Genomic DNA, 18,752 nt, shown 5'->3' on the forward strand with positions numbered 1-18,752 from the left:
CGAATTAGGGTGTCCCAAAACTCACGTTAGTAATCAAAAACTCCTTAGCAAGCTAGGTACAGTGTCACATTGGATATAACAAACTCTCAATGTTTAGACAATCCAGAATATGAACTTATAGTACCTCAGGATACGTGGAACTCATGAACAGTCGGTCGTTATATATTTCTTAGAAACCAGAACATGGAGTTAAGAAGAACACATGTGTATTTGAAATGTTTATTTACTAATGCCGTCTTCTCAGGCGTAGTATCTTAGATAATACAAGTACACATATTATCAGTAGCAAAATTACCAGCATAGTTACTAGTACATAAAAAGCGAATGGTGATAGTATGTTAACATGCTGTAAATGAATAAGAGTTAGCAACACTTATAAGCAGCCGCGGGCCGTGGAGGGAGTTACGGTGAGGCAGGGAGGCGGGGAGGGGGAGAAGCAGGGTGGAGAATACAAGTACACATATTATCAGTAGCAAAATTACCAGCATAGTTACTAGTACATAAAAAGCGAATGGTGACAGTATGTTAACATGCTGTAAATGAATAAGAGTTAGCAACACTTATAAGCAGCCGCGGGCCGTGGAGGGAGTTACGGTGGGGCAGGGAGGCGGGGAGGGGGAGGGGCAAGGTAGAGAGGGCTCCACCCTGCTTCTCCCCCTCCCCGCCTCCCTGCCTCACCGTAACTCCCTCCACGGCCCGCGGCTGCTTATATCTCACCCTCCCTAATACACATATTATATTATTTGCTAAGAAGGTCTCTTTGTGTTGGTTTAGGGCGTGCCCATACTTTAGTGTCTTAGATTTGAAGGAATGACATCAGCATACACCAGCTCTCTCTTCATGTGAACCGCATCAACTGTTGTGTATGTGTGTTCGGCAAAGCAATATAAAACCCGCCTCATGCCCAGAATTGGCAGAAGTTGCACTTATGTTATGAGTATGAAGTCGTGGAGATCAGACCTCATAACAATTCTGTATCGTGTTGTTCTTGAAACTTTAGCACTCGCTGTACAGATATAGTTTAACAAGCAAAGCAGATAGTAGAGCAATAACATATTATTCTCATGTAAACCACGATTAACTACTAGGTGGAAAGCTAAAGCAACAACTAAGTGTCGTGTGCAGAAGTTGCAAAAAAGGAAAAATGGCGTTTAAACCGGTAATGAGCCCATGCTAACTTAACACGGTGTAAAGATATCCAGGACCTAGATGACACCTCCCCATGATCCGGAAACGAACTGAATAAGATAATAGAAGTGCCATCTCAAGAGAGCAGATTGCAAGTTTATATGTGGACGGTCCGCAAGGTAAAGCATTAAAAACTAGGAAAATTTAATGCTAAAGAAAAATAAAACAGCCAAGTACTTTATCGAGTCTTAAGCCAATAGGCAAGGTAAATAATAAAAACTTGACAAATAAGTCAATGAATTGTCAATGAAATGCTAGTACTCAGCATATCAAACATGAAAAAGGTCTATGACATAACTGTGTATGCAAAATAAGCTGCAACAGCCTCCAATAGGAAGTCACCGTCTTCATCCGAAAACAGTTCAGCCATCCAATTTAAAAGCGGAAAAGAACATACGTGCTCTCCCAGCACCGGATCCTCTATCACCATCAGAGGACAGCTCGGTGGGTTTTCAAGAAAGCTCTGTTCCAAGAAAGACTGTGCTGCCGCCAGTAAATTCCAGGGACCAAGTAGTCCATGCATCAATGCCACAGCCATAATCCTTTCGCCAGGACAAACCAACTCGTGAGTAATGATAGGAGTCATCAGCTGATTAAAGTCGACGTCAGGAGAAACCGGTCCGCAGAGACACAAATCAATGGCCCAATCGAAATCACAGGTCAGGCAGTGAAATACAGGCTGGACACAGGTGAAGTAGGAGAATCGAAAAGATAATCCATATGCCGTGCTTAATATCGCCAACGGCATTGTGCCATAATATTCTAGCATGCGATTGCGGAACAGTGTCAGCAGCTGCAGGGTGGGAGGTTGCATAGGAGGGACATCCATATTTAAAAATGTAAAAAAGCACAAGAGCGTCCGCTGGTAATGCAAGTAAAAATGCCAATCCACGAACCAGAGTGGAGAAAATAGAATGAAAGGAAGCAGGGATGACTCCAAAGATTTTCTCAAATGAAGTCACGAGACCACTGGTAACAACTTTAAAAAAGTGCGCCAGGGTCTTTGTGGAGGATGCGTTAAAGATAGTCGGAACCATCTTGCTGAAATTGAAAGGCAAATCTGAATTGAAAAGGGTCTGCACCTCTGTACGGGTGTTCGCTATGTGAAGCACGAAAGTTTCACGGGCCGAACTCAAGGCCACCTCTCTCTGAGACAAAAGAGCTCTTATTCTTGCCATGCCGTTGAAATCTGTCCCAAGGTTGGTATTTGTGGCCAGATTGAAAACTCCCTATGTTCATGTGTGGGAGGAAATAGAACATTTCTGCAGCAAATAACCCGTTCACTTACTGTTACGATAAAAGGAATACTTTTAATTAACTCAGAACAATCTTCATTATTGAGCATCAAATAACTACCATTTTCCAACAACTTGAACGTGGGGATGATAGCAGGAACTGGCGTGCCTTGCAACACGCAAGCCATATTTGGTCGGTGTTTGTTGCATGAACCGTGTAACTGTATGTGCCTACACATTAGTGAATGATCTGGCGTCTCAGTGCATTCCTCTCCATTCAGATAAACTTCTTGATCATCTTTGAAACATCTGTATGTGTATGGAAGCGACCAGACCTCATGAAGAAAAGCACTACCTAAAGGTTCATAACGACCTATTGGTATATATTTCATACAATTTGAAAACTTATATAAAGCAAAAGGCAGCGTTATTAAACCGTGGATAAGGCACGTTGCCAAAAAACTGGCAATCCTCTGCTGATGATGTCACTGAGCATGTCATGAATGATGTAATATGTGACATCATCAGCAGTGGATTACGGGTAATAGTATCTCTAGTTTACTCCCCTATAGCTGTCTTTCTTTTAACATAAGTGTCTGTTTCCTTCCCTTATACTTACTGTTTTTGGTTCGCTTCTGGTTCGCGTACCGGCGAGCGAACTGGGAAGCGAACTAAGAGAAATAGAGGTTGGCACAGTTCCAAATATTGTACCAATTTTTTAATAACGGGGAGGTAGTTCTGAAAAGAACTTTTTTTTTTATTGTTTTTTATTTTTTTTAATATTTTTCGGAACATTTTTTTACTTTTTTTGAATTTTTCTGAACAGTTTTATATTTTTTTGGGTTTTTCTTGGAGGGGGCAATGAAAACGATTCATTGTAAAGGGCTCAACAGGAGCAACAAAACAAAAAAAGAAGTATTTATTATTTTGGGCGTTTCGTACAAACTTGCATATGATAGTCAATAGCTCTGTTGATCAGAGTGATGCTTTTTTCTCCGTAGGAAATGAATCCATCGCAAAATACGCAGGTGTGTTTTACTTCACCAAATTTCATTTGTATATTTGGCACCATCTCCCTGCCCTCTGGTCCCGTTACTTCCGGTACAACAGATCTTCTGGCCATAATAGGGAGATTATCTAGGTCGTTCCGAAACTGTGCAGCACTGTAGTTGTTAGGATGCCACCTAGTCATATGGCGATGCATTGTGTAGTTTCCGAAACTGTATTTTTTCTCGGTTCCTCTGGACAGTCTATCTTGACATATAAGGCAAGTTACGTATCTTGCATTTACTTTTTTCTGACCTTTGGGAATTTTAAAAAATTGCCAAATGAAGTTTTCTTTCCGGTGAGACGTCCTGGGCTGCTCAGGCAAAAACTGCCTCTCTTCGTGCTCGTCGTCCTGTTCCTCTTCTTCTTCTTCTTGTTGAATTATAACTTGAGCAGGTGGTCCACTCTTCCTTGGATGTGGTGGAGGTGGTGGGGAAGCACCAGCTGAAGCTACTAAAGAAGCCATTGCTCAGTGATCACAAAGGGTCTTTCTCTCACAATGATGAAAGTCAGAGTGAGGAAAGAAGGAGGGATTTTCATCATTTGGGAAAAACAAGAGTTCTCAACCAATCAAAAGTGTTCATTTTAGATTATATGACCTAGTCTTACATCATTAGGAAACCAAAAGTGAAATGAACCAATGAAAAGTGTTATTACCAAGTCACATGACTTGCTGTGTTTACGTTAAGCGCTTTGCAGGGCCTCCCGGTTTGCTTCCAGAAACCTGCGCTTTGCGACTCGCTTCGCGTACCAGTTCGCTAACGTAGCACGTCATATGACGTATCACGCGACAACGTGAAACGTCATGCGGACGGGAGGCGTCACGATGTTGTTTTCTAACGCGGCACTTGCGGTAAAGAAACGTTTACCGGCTCGCGGTCTATTTCGCGGCATCAAGGTCAGCTAACGGGAAGCTTCCCGATTCGCGAAGCGGGAACGAAGAAAAAAAAAAATTAAAAAAAAAAATTATTCATAAACATATAAAATATATTTTTGGATTTAAAGAAGAATACATTTTACAGCTACAGATATTAGCTGTTAAAAAACCAATGAAATTCACAGAAAAAACCATAGGTTATAGACCATATATAGTTAGGAATTAGCATTTACAAAACCTTGAAAATTCACTGAAAAAACCATAGGTTATAGACCATATATAGTTAGGAATTAGCATTTAGAAAACCTTATTTTACTCACACAAAACCATTGAAATTCCATATATAGTTAGTTGCACTAACTATATATCGCGCACCCGCAATCCACTGCTGATGATGTCACATATTACATCATTCATGACATGGTCAGTGACATCACTGATGACATCACTGATGACATCTCAAATGACATCACTGATGACATCACTGATGACATCTCAAATGACATCACTGATGACATCACTGATGACATCTCATTTGACATCAATGACCACATCACTGATGATATCATTCATGTGACAATACAATGCATCTCCTCACATTTTAATATAACCTCTGTTTCACCCAGTGTTAAAAAGAGAGTATAATTTTTGAAACCATTGACACACCAATACTAGTTACTACATACGCACTCACTGATTGCTACGTCTACACACACCTTCACTCATTCACCCATACAATCATTCATACATACAATCACTCATCTTTACAACACTATCATATGCACTCATACACCTATACAGACACTCACAGTCTGCCACTCATCCATGGAGTTACTCACACACCTAGTCAGTCCTGTAAAGAATCAATGACACTTCCATTTTCTTGTCTATACAGTTAAACATAGAGCACCTTACATTTTCAAACATATACTAACACATACTTACCTTCTTATACAATCATTGATACAAGTACAGATTGATCTGCACAGAGTCACACACCTCCCAGCTAGCCACACACACACTCAGTCTCCCATACAAATACTTGGGCAATCAATCAATAACCCATATAGTTACTCATATAGCTACTGATCAACACATGCAGCAGTTTACAGAACAACAGACATAATGATGCACAAATTAAGACAGTTTAGTCACTAACCCATGCAGTCAGTGAGACACATTTAATCACTCACTCATACAGTCAGTGATGCACCTACTAAATCCTTCGTCCAGACACTTACACATCCACTCATTCTTCAATATGTAAGACATATTTAAACTTTATAGAAACAAAAAATCACTGGATGTTGTTATCAGTGATGTCATCAGTGATGTCATTTGAGATGTCATCAGTGATGTCATCAGTGATGTCACTGACCATGTCATGAATGATGTAATATGTGACATCATCAGCAGTGGATTGCGGGTGCGCGATATATAGTTAGTGCAACTAACTATATATGGAATTTCAATGGTTTTGTGTGAGTAAAATAAGGTTTTCTAAATGCTAATTCCTAACTATATATGGTCTATAACCTATGGTTTTTTCAGTGAATATATATATATATATATATATATATATATATATATATATTGCATTCCTGTTTATCCGCAGAGATTTTGCTCGTGCACTCCAGAATTGGTATCTACAACAACGATCAACTGCCAATCAGTGGTTAGATTTTCTTTAATTCATAACAGCTCAGCCAGCAGCAACTCTACGCGTTTCAGTCTTTACCAAGACCTTGCTCACGAGACTGACATGGAACCACAATTTTTTTTGCCATTTTAAAAAAACAATACAAGTTTGGTATGACATCACATCCTGTTAGTTTTTCCTGGGCATTCTGGTACATGTAGTTTTTCTACAGAGACACATTTATTTAACTCGTAATGGAAAAATCTTTGTGAATATCGAAACTGTATGATAACTCACATCCTATTCTTCAATCTATTCCGCACATTTACCCACCAATGGGTTGCCTATTATTGAGATCAGTTTTCTGAATTATCACCATATCTCTATTATTCACATTGCCCTCTAGTGGGTGTCTACGCTCAAGTCATCACAAATTTCAGCATTTAACACCCCAGTGGGAGTGTCAAGTATCTCAGTGATTTTTCAAAAAAGGGGGAATTTATATACTCCTATTCTCCATATTACCCTCTAGTGGGTGTTACATTATAGTGATCCCCAACTATTGTACATCAATCCGAGTTGTCTCCCCTTATAGTTCCCAGACCCTTATTGGGTGTGTCATACAGTGTCTATACTACTACAACACACAGTGAAAAAGTGAAATTTAAAACATGTATAAAGTTCTTAAACGAAGTCCAGTATCAGCCCTTTCTATTTATTGCAAGTATCAGTTTTTTAAATATTATTAAAGATGGTAATGTAACTCCTCGTCCTGATTCAATCCATACGGGGTTAATGTTCGAAAGTTAATAATGTGTTTTGATTCTTTTTGCCAGAGGATTTTTTCACGGTCCCCCCCTCTGGGGTGCATCCCTACCGACTCCACTGCATAGAATTTCAGGTCTTTCCAATTACTTGAGTGTTCAGTCAGTCAGTCAGTCAAAATACGCTTTATTCGATTTTTGTTAAAATCATAAAAGGCAATACATACAACACAATATAAAAGTCACATTGCAATTTACATACAAAATGCAATTCGTAGTCAATTTATGTTAAATATTAGTTTGCTTAACACACTCAAGACCAATATTTAAAATAAGACATTCTCTGGGGCTTGTTTCTTTTTTAATCTGAATGCGGCCGTTAGGTAGGATGCCACGCGAAAGATGATATGCGTGTTACCCAACATTTGTAGAAAAATTAATGCTGGCCTAACCTGAAGAAAGCCTGCTTCCTTCAGAATAGGTATTAGGTATTTCTCCCTGGCGGCGGCATAAAACCCACAAAAGAACATAAAATGAAGCGTGTCTTGAGTAGAAAAATTGTCGCATTTGCAAGGTAAAGCATCCTCGGGTTTTGCCCAAGTGGGAAAACAACCAAGTGTATATGGGATCAAGTTCATCCTAAATTTAATAAGCAAGGCTCTATGAAGGGGATTGGTGACAATTTTTAAATAGGGTTCCATAGAGGGAGTGGTACCCAGAATCAGGTAAGCTCTTACTGTCGGTTTAATTATTTCCCTCTCTTCTCTCTCTAACCGTACCCTTTCAAGGAAGTGATGTTTCATCCACCCTTTGTCCTGTTTTCTAATGCTTGATGGGTCTGAATAGATCTCCGGTCTCCCAAGCGCTGCAAATGAGGTTTTAAGATATCTCAACCATGGCATTCTCAAGGCGCGGTCCCTTGATACCACGTCCAGCAGAATGTCATGGTTCAACGTCAACTCAGAGTTCAGCCATGTTTTAATCCAAAAGAGTAGCGGTGCCAACTTCAATCTGTCAGTAATATATGGTAAACCCAATTCCTCATGCTTGAGTGTTCCTTCCCCATATGTTTGGCTACCGCGTTAGCTCTATCTGTGTTGATAGTGGCTCTCACATGCTCCAAAATACGTTTTTTCAACTCACATTTCGTGCTGCCCACATATTTTAACGAGCAAGGACATTCTATGATGTAAATCACGAATTGGCTTTTACAGTTTATCAATTGCTGAATTTTCCACATGCGATTATTTTCCATTTGTATTTCGTTGGTATTTTGGGCAATGGCACACACTTTGCAGTTTGAACACTTGTAGAAGCCTTTTGGTTTCAACCAATCTTCTCGTTTTTTTGGTGGCTGGAAATGACTGTGCACCAGTTTGTCCCTCAAATTCATTGCTCTCCGATAAGTTATGTTTGGGTGGTCACCCACTATTTTCGCCGTTGTTTCATCCATATGTAGAATATGCCAGTTCTTGCGCATAATCTTCATTAATTGCTGATTAGCTGTGGAGTAGGTTGTTATCAACCGGATTTTATTTTCCTCAGTGTCAAGTATTTTCTCTTTCAATAAATCACATCTCTTCATTGTTTCCATTCTTTTTAATGATTTTTCGATAGTTCCCATCTTGTACTTTCATTTCTTAAAACGTTCTACTGCATTGTTCTGATGTCTAAAAAAAGCCTTGTCAGCATTAAAAACCAAGGACGTTGGAGCTATTAAAGTTCAACGTACTCTGTACAAGAAGGCAATTAGTGACGCCAAGAGGGAATGGGAGGTTCTCCTCTGGGAGGAGTTGGGAGCTGCACTCACTTCTAGGGATTCCAAATTATTTTGGTCTATTGTTGCAACCGGCCTTCATGGCCTTAATCCTGTACCTGGCCCTAATATTTCTCGGGAAATTTGGGAAAGGCATTTTGGTGGCCTATATGGAAACCCTGAGACAGATATTACAATTCGGGATATTCTTGATTCCGAAAATGTCTTTGATCCTGAAGAGTGTGGAATGACGACTATGGTCCCCAGTCTCCCGCTCCAGGTTGAACTTTTCACACTGAGAGAGGTTGAGGCAGCAATTGGCAAACTGCTTCCCAATAAGGCCCCAGGATTAGACAAATTACCGGGGGATCTGTTTAGAACACAGCCCAAAATTTGGGCACCTTATCTGCTCGTTCTATTTAATGGGGTCCTCCAGGGTGCCAAACTGCCCCCATCTTGGCTAGGGGCTGAGATCGTGCCAATCCTTAAAAAGGGCTGTCCGCTTACCCCCTCGAATTATAGACCAATTAGCTTAATTGATACATCGCAAAAGCTAATGGGGAGGATTATCCTCGACAGGATTCTTGGTTGGATAGATGAAAAGGAGATCCTATCCACATTTCAGGCAGGTTTTAGGTCTGGCACTTCCACTTTAGACCAGATATTTTGCTTGCAGGTCCTATATTGGAAGGTAGCAAAGTTGGAGGGTGGCAGCCTCTACCTTGTGTTCGTGGATTTGTGGGCAGCCTTTGATTTAGTTCCTCGAGCGAAATTGTGGAGGGTGCTTGCAGACCTAGGACTTCCGTCTTATTTGTTGTCAATTCTCTCTAGGCTCCACACAAATAATTATGCCCGGTTAGGTATGGCAGGCATGGCAGGCATGGCGATCTCACAGACCAATTCCCTGTCCAAAAAGGGGTTCGCCAAGGGTGCGTATTGGCCCCTACGCTAGTCAGCCTTTACATTAATGGACTTGTGGATTATCTGAACGGTGTGGTGGGTAACGATGCCCCTAAGCTGGCCACGGGGAGGGTGTCTGCATTGATGTTTGCAGACGACACTCTGTTGTTGTCTAAAACATCGCTGGGAATTCAAAAAACACTTGATGGCTTTGTAGAGTTCTGCGCGCTCCGGGGATTGGAAATCAACCTGGAAAAAACAAAGTTTATGATATTCAATCCCCCAAAGTGGACACGCCCAAATCCTGTCCTACATGGTACTCCTCTCGAGAGGGTTAAGACATTTGTTTACTTGGTGTTACCCTTACAGAGAATTTCGAGTGGAGCACACAGATTGTCAAGTCAGAATTAAAATGATCACAGCTAGTGGGGGGAATTAGCAAAGTAGCCAAGAGGTCAACATTTAAGCCGGTGTCCCCGGCTCTGGAAATATATTGCCGCCAGGCTAGAACTGCAGTAATATATGGCGTGGAGCTTTGGGGGCACTAAAAAATATTGACCATCTCAAGGGTGGAACAAACCTTTATGAGGAACTTAGTTGGACTACCTGCTAGTACACCCTTGATCCCCCTAAGAATGGACTTTGGGATGGAGACAATAGAGGAAATCGTGAGTGCAAGACCAATTATGTACTGGAAGAGGTTGTGGTCAGTCTTGGAATTGGCCGCCTATAGAGCAGAACTATCGGAGAACTGGACTTCTCTTAAAAGTATAAAGATATCGTGGTTGGAGCACATCAGGACAGACAGTTTTTGGCTGGGTCTTCCAGAACTGTGGGAAAAACCGGAGACTTTTTGCCCTGGGTTACCAAAACAAGAACTCCGTGCTCTGATACGTACACAGAATACTCAAATACTTCTGAGCTCTGCAACTATGGGCAGGCTAACGTCTGAGTTCCTGTTAGTCAAAACAGAGTTTAAAATCGAGGAATTCATGGATCTAATTGAACCCCCTCTCGCCAGAAAACTGTATCTTCAGTTAAGGCATGGTACCTTACCCATTAGGTCATTTACAACCAAATGGTTCAAAACTAACACTGTAGTTTGCCCTGCTTGTGACTACAGAGTTGAAGATGTACCACATGTTTTGTTCGTTTGCCCTGCCTATTCTGCAATTAGAAACTGCTGGCTGATTCCGATTTGTAAGAACCTTAAATTTCTGCATTATTTCCAGGCATGTAGAATATTGACTTATGACACTCATCCCCCCATTGTGTTCGCTGTATCTCGGTATCTATTCAGTATTTTTAACCTAAATATTCGTATTCATGAAATTACTGTCTTTTTAATTGATAACTGATAGTTTAATTCTCTTTTTAAATTTATTTAAAGATTATTTATTGTTTTAATAACTTGTTCTGGTTTGTATTTTATGTGCACTTTTATGGTCTTTGACCGAAATAAAGTTATCAATGGTATATGTTTTACAATGCAGCTGTAACAAAAAGAATGTGGGCAGTACCATACATCCTGTCCATGTAAGAATACTCCAACATCTACGGGCAATCAGCAACGATGACCCCACAAACCCTGTTGCACGACACATCAACACTTATCACAAAGGCAAAGCAGAAAACATCCAATACTTTGTGACAGATAGTGTAAAGAAAAACATCAGCGGTGGAAATAGACAACTAGCACTCAGGAGGCTAGAATAGAGATACATTCTTTTACTCGATTCCAAGGCCCCCAATGGCTTGAACGCTGATGAAGCCCTCAGTGTGCACCTGTGATTACGCCTTTATACTCTTTGCAGCCTCCCCAAACACAAACCCATTCCTCCAGAACAGTACTAACTCAAAGTGTGATTAAAACACCTCGTCACTAGGAACAACAAACTCCTATGCAATTTGTTTTCACGTTTATTCAATCAAACAATAGGTGAGAGATGGTTATTTAATAAATACGGCAACACAGTCGGTTAGGTTCCTTTCACCCCCCCACAAACCACTATTTCTGACAGCAGTCAGGAACCTCCCCACTGCCCTTACCACAGACATTAAGAAGGGTGGAGCTATTGCATATGGTTTTGTATGGGCACTAGTCCCTCTATAACATTTTGTGGCCCGAATAGACAAATACTATTGTACAGTAGACATATTCGTAAAGGACACTTTTCCTTCTTCATCTATCTCGGCCCGACCTACATAACACAGGGTGCGCATTAATGTGACAAAAGACGCAACATTTAAGGAAGATAAACCATTACAGTACTGACCCGCAAACATCTGGGTAACACTTCACTAGTACTTTACATTTAAGATGTGTCTATTCGTTGAGGTTCCTGTTTCAAACACACTGCCGCATTGTGCAGTAAATTGTTCTAAATTCACTGGTTTCACTCTATTCTAAGCCTTTTTTTAACATTGAACATGCCATGATGTTATTATTTGGTTGATTTACATTGTACTATTTACCATGTATAAAGTTTTCAGTTTTGTAGTTGTCCACTTAAGACTACAATATGTTTTCACATTTACGCATAGTCATAACTAAGTATGTGTCACCACGATATATGAAGTCAGAAAACAGACTCCATGAGTTTACATGACTCATCGCATGTAGTCAAACACAACTCTTCCATGCCTATGTGTCAGGAAGTCACCATGGCAACACACTCTCCCACCACCAAACCAATCACTATTGTCTTTGTATATATAGCACTTTCACGGTATGTTTAACTGTTGTGAGCAAGGCGGTTTTGCCGCCGAAACGCGTCATACCATCCTAATGGAATAAAGAAAACTTTTCCTTGAGAAAGTGATCCCCCCGTGTCAGAGCCGGTTTTTGCATGTTTGGATCCAGAATTGGAAACTATATATATATATATTACCTACTGGCGGTCGCCAGTAGGTAGTTATAGTTAGGACCTAGTTTCCATAGGAAATCCGCAACATTCTATTGGGAATAACTCTGGCGCCGGTGGACGAATGTGCGTGTAATTTTCCAAAATTTTGGCCAGCTCCGCCCTGCTCCTTCCCTGAAAGTTTCGGGGGGATTCGTGAAGTGGGGCTAGAGAAAAAAGCGGGGTCCCAAAACGTGTTTTCCCCATGTTATTTTCTATAGGACCTTTAGACACTGCTACAGCCCGAACGGTTGAGCGGAATTACACCAAACTTGGCAAAGTGGTAGAGTCTGGTACGCAGATCACGCTTTTGGTTAAATATTGTAAATCCATCCAGTAGTGCCTGAGAAAATGAAAGTTAAAATCAATTATATATCTATAAGCGCGCACCGAGCTGAATTCTGATTTGCTGCTTGACGTCTGTCAACATTCGATTTGGAGGAAATCAGGAAATGTTGACCGCCATTTTGTCAGTGTGAGTCCACATATTGTAGATAAGAAAGGGGTGCAACATGGAAAGGGGGCAGGGTGGAGCCTCCTTGACCCCCTAGGTATTTTCAGGGGGTCCATTAAGGACCCCCCAAGGCCGAAAACCCCCCTTTTATTTTCTAAAAAGTTGCGGGGTGCGCGCCTCGTCTCAAAATGGCATTTTATTTGTTTATTTTAAAAGTTTGAAAACGTGAGAAGGAGGCTTGGTAGACAGTCCCTGACCCCCTAGGTATTGTCAGGGGGTCTATTAAGGTACCCCAAGGCCCAAAAAAACCTTTTTTTTCCTAATAAGTTGCAAGGTGCGCGCACCTGTTCGCGCACCTCGATTTACAAGACTGTTAAAAACTATAGCAGAGATGGTAGAAAAGGGGCAGGATGGAGACTCTCTGACCCCCTAGGTTTTCTCAGGGGGTTTATTAAGGTACCCCAAGGCCCCCCAAACATTTTTTTTTTGTTTTCTTGTCGCCAAAAAGTTATGGGTGCACGCAAGGTGCACGCAGGGCGACAAAAAAAAGATTAAAAAAATGGAGTTAACTTAAAAGTTTGAGTGTTAAGATGTTAGATGGCTCTAAAAAGAGCCGTTGTGTTTATTGGGTGTTTTTGGTACTTACAAGTAAGTACCGATGCAGAGTCTTATGTTACAGAGGAAGACTCTATTCCCCTCATCGGTGAAATGTACACCATCTTTCCTATAGATGCCTTGCATGTTGTAACACAAGTTGTTGTGGTATATACTACCCATTCCATAGTCTCTCATGTACGCAGAAACAGATTTATTTACATGTTTCCTTGCTTTCTCAATCTGTGGACAAAATTGGTTGGACCAGTTCCATTTTTGTCTTTGGCATATATTAGAATATACCAAGGCAGTTTTTGGAAAAAATGTCATCAATTGACTAAAGATGTCCTTTAAAAGCATTTCCAGGCCTACCCCAGTCAAAGTGCCCAAGTCATTGCCACCACAGTGTACTATTAAAAGATCGGGGTGTGGTAAATGCATGAAGGATTTTACCAATGGTATCAATTGGTGACATCTCAATCCTCTGTGTCCAATCCATACAATGTCCACATTTGGTAAATCAAGGTTGTAATTACCTCTGTTAGCTCCGTATTGTTGAGCCCAGTGGACATAGCTATGACCCACAAACCAGATTTTTTGCATCTTCAAGTTAGGTGTGCTTGTATTCAGATGAGTTGTGGAAATGAAATGCCAGTTTGAAAGTGGGAGTTATGAAAACACAGGTTAACATTCAGTGCACTTGAAAAACAAGAAATGATTGGTGCTTTCTTAAAATTCAGCACTGAAAATTAGGGTGCATGCTTTTTCTTTTTTGAAAGAAGTCATTTCAATGGTTGAGAAAAAGTCATTTAAAGAAACATGGCACATGATTAGGTAGTATAGTGAGAGGTCAAACAACCTTGATGGAATATTTTGCAACATTGTATGATGAACTTTTGCACTGTGAGCTGGGTTAAGAGGGAGTTACCATGGTTACAGGGGAATGAGCACTGGGGGGATGGGTGAATATTATGTGACTTTCAGAGTGTTCTAATGTACAACCAATTAAAATGTGCAGTTTGCTTTTGAATTTGTGTGGGAAGAACTTTTATTGTCTATGTACACACATATGGGTCTGAAATGAAGAAGAATCTGAGCCATTATTATCAGGCTCTAGTGTCAGAAGCATTATTCAGAGATTCTGCTGCAGAAAATCTGTTGACTGTGATTGACACTATCTATACCTTCCAAAGCATTTTAAAAGGTGAGTAGTTAATATTTTAATAAAGATACAGTGCTGTATGCACTATGGGGAAGATTAGAAGCTTATTGTGCTTATTTATTCTTGTATTTTGTGTCATGTTATTTTGTAATGCTGTTTAAAATAGAATGGTGCATATTGGAAATGTATTTTCAAAATGAGTTAGGTTTCTGCTTTGTTTCTGTAGTGGTAATTTAAATGAGCTGTGCTCTGTGTCAAAAACGATTTACTGTGGAAAATGTTTTCTGGTAAAAAGTGTGGTGTTTAAATTTTGGTCAAGGATCTCTCTGAGTGTCTGTTTAAAGTCAGAAATTATATTTATATTATTTTCAATAATGTCACATGTGCTTTGTAACAATTTGCCACTTTTAGCTTAAAGGGTTTTCTGTGCCTGTGTCTCATCTTACTCTGTGCCTGTCTGGTATCTGAAATATGATTTATTTAATGAAGATACACTGCTGTATGCAGTATGGGGAAGATTAAGAAGCATATTGTGTTTTTGTATGGTGTATATTGAAAAAGAATTTTTGAAATGAGTTAGGTTTCTGTTTTGGTTTGTAGTGGTCATTTAAATGGGTTGTGTTGGATGTATGACATTACAACGCATGCTTTTACATCGCATGCTTTTACAACACGTTTTTTACAACGCATACCATTACAACACATAGTGCTTTTAGGCGCTGGATAGTGAATTGTTTAATTTACTATTCCAACTCCAGTCCCCGTGGATAGTAAGGAAGATGTTGGATAGGACATTAAACCCATTCCCTATCCTAGAGCGCACCCCAGCGCAATGCGTTGTAATGGTTTGCGTTGTAAAAGTTGCGTTGTAAAGGCACTGCGTGGTAAAAGTTGCGTTGTAAAGGTTGTTCACCGTGTAATTTACCATCTCTGTCTCTGCCAGCACTCTGTGTCTCTGCTGCTAATATTTAACCGTCTCTACTGGCCCAAAAAATTACACACACTGCTTGTAGAGACAGAGATACTAAATTACATGCAACATGGTGTTTATTTGTTTAAGATGAGTTAAAAACGATTTAGTATAGCAAATGTTTTCTGCTAAAAAGTCTGGTATGTGTAAGGATGTATGACATTACAAGGCATGCTTTTACATCGCATGCTTTTACAACGCGGTTTTTACAACGCATACCATTACAACGCATAGTGCTTTTAGGCGCTGGTAGTGAATTGTTTAATTTACTATTCCAACTCCAGTCCCCGGGGATAGTAGGGAAGATGTTGGATAGTACATTAAACCCATTCCCTAGCCTTGAGCGCACCTCAGCGCAATGCGTTGTAATGGTTTGCATTGTAAAAGTTGCGTTGTAAAGGCACTGCGTGGTAAAAGTTGCGTTGTAAATGTTGTTTACCGTGTAATTTACCATCTCTGTCTCTGCCAGCACTATGTGTCTCTGCTGCTAATATTTAACCGTCTCTACTGGCCAAATAAATTACACACACTGCTTGTAGAGACAGGGATAGTAAATTACATGCAACATGGTGTTTATGTGTTTAAGATGAGTTAAAAACGATTTAGTATAGCAAATGTTTTCTGCTAAAAAGTCTGGTATGTGTAAGGATGTATGACATTACAAGGCATGCTTTTACATCGCATGCTTTTACATCGCATGCTTTTACAACGCATACCATTACAACGCATAGTGCTTTTAGGCGCTGGATAGTGAATTGTTTACTGTACTATTCCAACTCCAGTCCCCGTGGATAGTAGGGAAGATGTTGGATAGTACATTAAACCCATTCCCTAACCTAGAGCGCACCCCAGCGCAATGCGTTGTAATGGTTTGCGTTGTAAAAGTTGCGTTGTAAAGGCACTGTGTGGTAAAAGTTGTGTTGTAAATGTTGTTTACCGTGTAATTTACCATCTCTGTCTCTGCCAGCACTATGTGTCTCTGCTGCTAATATTTAACCGTCTCTACTGGCCAAAACAATTACACACACTGCTTGAAGAGACAGAGATAGTAAATTACATGCAACATGGTGATTATGTATTTAAGATGAGTTAAAAACGATTTAGTATAGCAAATGTTTTGTGCTAAAAAGTCTGGTATGTGTAAGGATGTATGACATTACAAGGCATGCTTTTACATCGCATGCTTTTACAACGCGGTTTTTACAACGCATACCATTACAACGCATAGTGCTTTTAGGCGCTGGATAGTGAATTGTTTACTGTACTATTCCAACTCCAGTCCCCGTGGATAGCAGGGAAGATGTTGGATAGTACATTAAACCCATTCCCTATCCTAGAGCGCACCCCAGCGCAATGCGTTGTAATGGTTTGCGTTGTAAAAGTTGCGTTGTAAAGGCAGTGCTTGGTAAAAGTTGTGTTGTAAAGGTTGTTTACCGTGTAATTTACCATCTCTGTCTCTGCCAGCACTATGTGTCTCTGCTGCTAATATTTAACCATCTCTACTGGCCCAATACATTACACACACTGCTTGTAGAGACAGAGATAGTAAATTACATGCAACATGGTGTTTATGTGTTTAAGATGAGTTCAAAACGATTTAGTATAGCAAATGTTTTCTGCTAAAAAGTCTGGTATGTGTAAGGATGTATGACATTACAAGGCATGCTTTTACATCGCATGCTTTTACAAATCGGTTTTTGCAACGCATACCATACAACGCATAGTGCTTTTAGGCACTGGATAGTGAATTGTTTAATTTACTATTCCAACTCCAGTCCCCGTGGATAGTAAGGAAGATGTTGGATAGGACATTAAACCCATTCCCTATCCTAGAGCGCACCCCAGCGCAATGCGTTGTAATGGTTTGCGTTGTAAAAGTTGCGTTGTAAAGGCACTGCGTGGTAAAAGTTGCGTTGTAAAGGTTGTTTACCGTGTAATTTACCATCTCTGTCTCTGCCAGCACTATGTGTCTCTGCTGCTAATATTTAACCGTCTCTACTGGCCCAAAAAATTACACACACTGCTTGTAGAGACAGAGATACTAAATTACATGCAACATGGTGTTTATGTGTTTAAGATGAGTTAAAAACGATTTAGTATAGCAAATGTTTTCTGCTAAAAAGTCTGGTATGTGTAAGGATGTATGACATTACAAGGCATGCTTTTACATCGCATGCTTTTACAACGCGGTTTTTACAACGCATACCATTACAACGCATAGTGCTTTTAGGCGCTGGTAGTGAATTGTTTAATTTACTATTCCAACTCCAGTCCCCGGGGATAGTAGGGAAGATGTTGGATAGTACATTAAACCCATTCCCTAGCCTTGAGCGCACCTCAGCGCAATGCGTTGTAATGGTTTGCATTGTAAAAGTTGCGTTGTAAAGGCACTGCGTGGTAAAAGTTGCGTTGTAAATGTTGTTTACCGTGTAATTTACCATCTCTGTCTCTGCCAGCACTATGTGTCTCTGCTGCTAATATTTAACCGTCTCTACTGGCCAAATAAATTACACACACTGCTTGTAGAGACAGGGATAGTAAATTACATGCAACATGGTGTTTATGTGTTTAAGATGAGTTAAAAACGATTTAGTATAGCAAATGTTTTCTGCTAAAAAGTCTGGTATGTGTAAGGATGTATGACATTACAAGGCATGCTTTTACATCGCATGCTTTTACATCGCATGCTTTTACAATGCATACCATTACAACGCATAGTGCTTTTAGGCGCTGGATAGTGAATTGTTTACTGTACTATTCCAACTCCAGTCCCCGTGGATAGTAGGGAAGATGTTGGATAGTACATTAAACCCATTCCCTAACCTAGAGCGCACCCCAGCGCAATGCGTTGTAATGGTTTGCGTTGTAAAAGTTGCGTTGTAAAGGCACTGTGTGGTAAAAGTTGTGTTGTAAATGTTGTTTACCGTGTAATTTACCATCTCTGTCTCTGCCAGCACTATGTGTCTCTGCTGCTAATATTTAACCGTCTCTACTGGCCAAAACAATTACACACACTGCTTGAAGAGACAGAGATAGTAAATTACATGCAACATGGTGATTATGTATTTAAGATGAGTTAAAAACGATTTAGTATAGCAAATGTTTTGTGCTAAAAAGTCTGGTATGTGTAAGGATGTATGACATTACAAGGCATGCTTTTACATCGCATGCTTTTACAACGCGGTTTTTACAACGCATACCATTACAACGCATAGTGCTTTTAGGCGCTGGATAGTGAATTGTTTACTGTACTATTCCAACTC

Source organism: Lissotriton helveticus, chromosome 2_1 (genome assembly GCF_964261635.1).
Source record: "Lissotriton helveticus chromosome 2_1, aLisHel1.1, whole genome shotgun sequence".
Taxonomy (NCBI): Eukaryota; Metazoa; Chordata; class Amphibia; order Caudata; family Salamandridae; genus Lissotriton; species Lissotriton helveticus.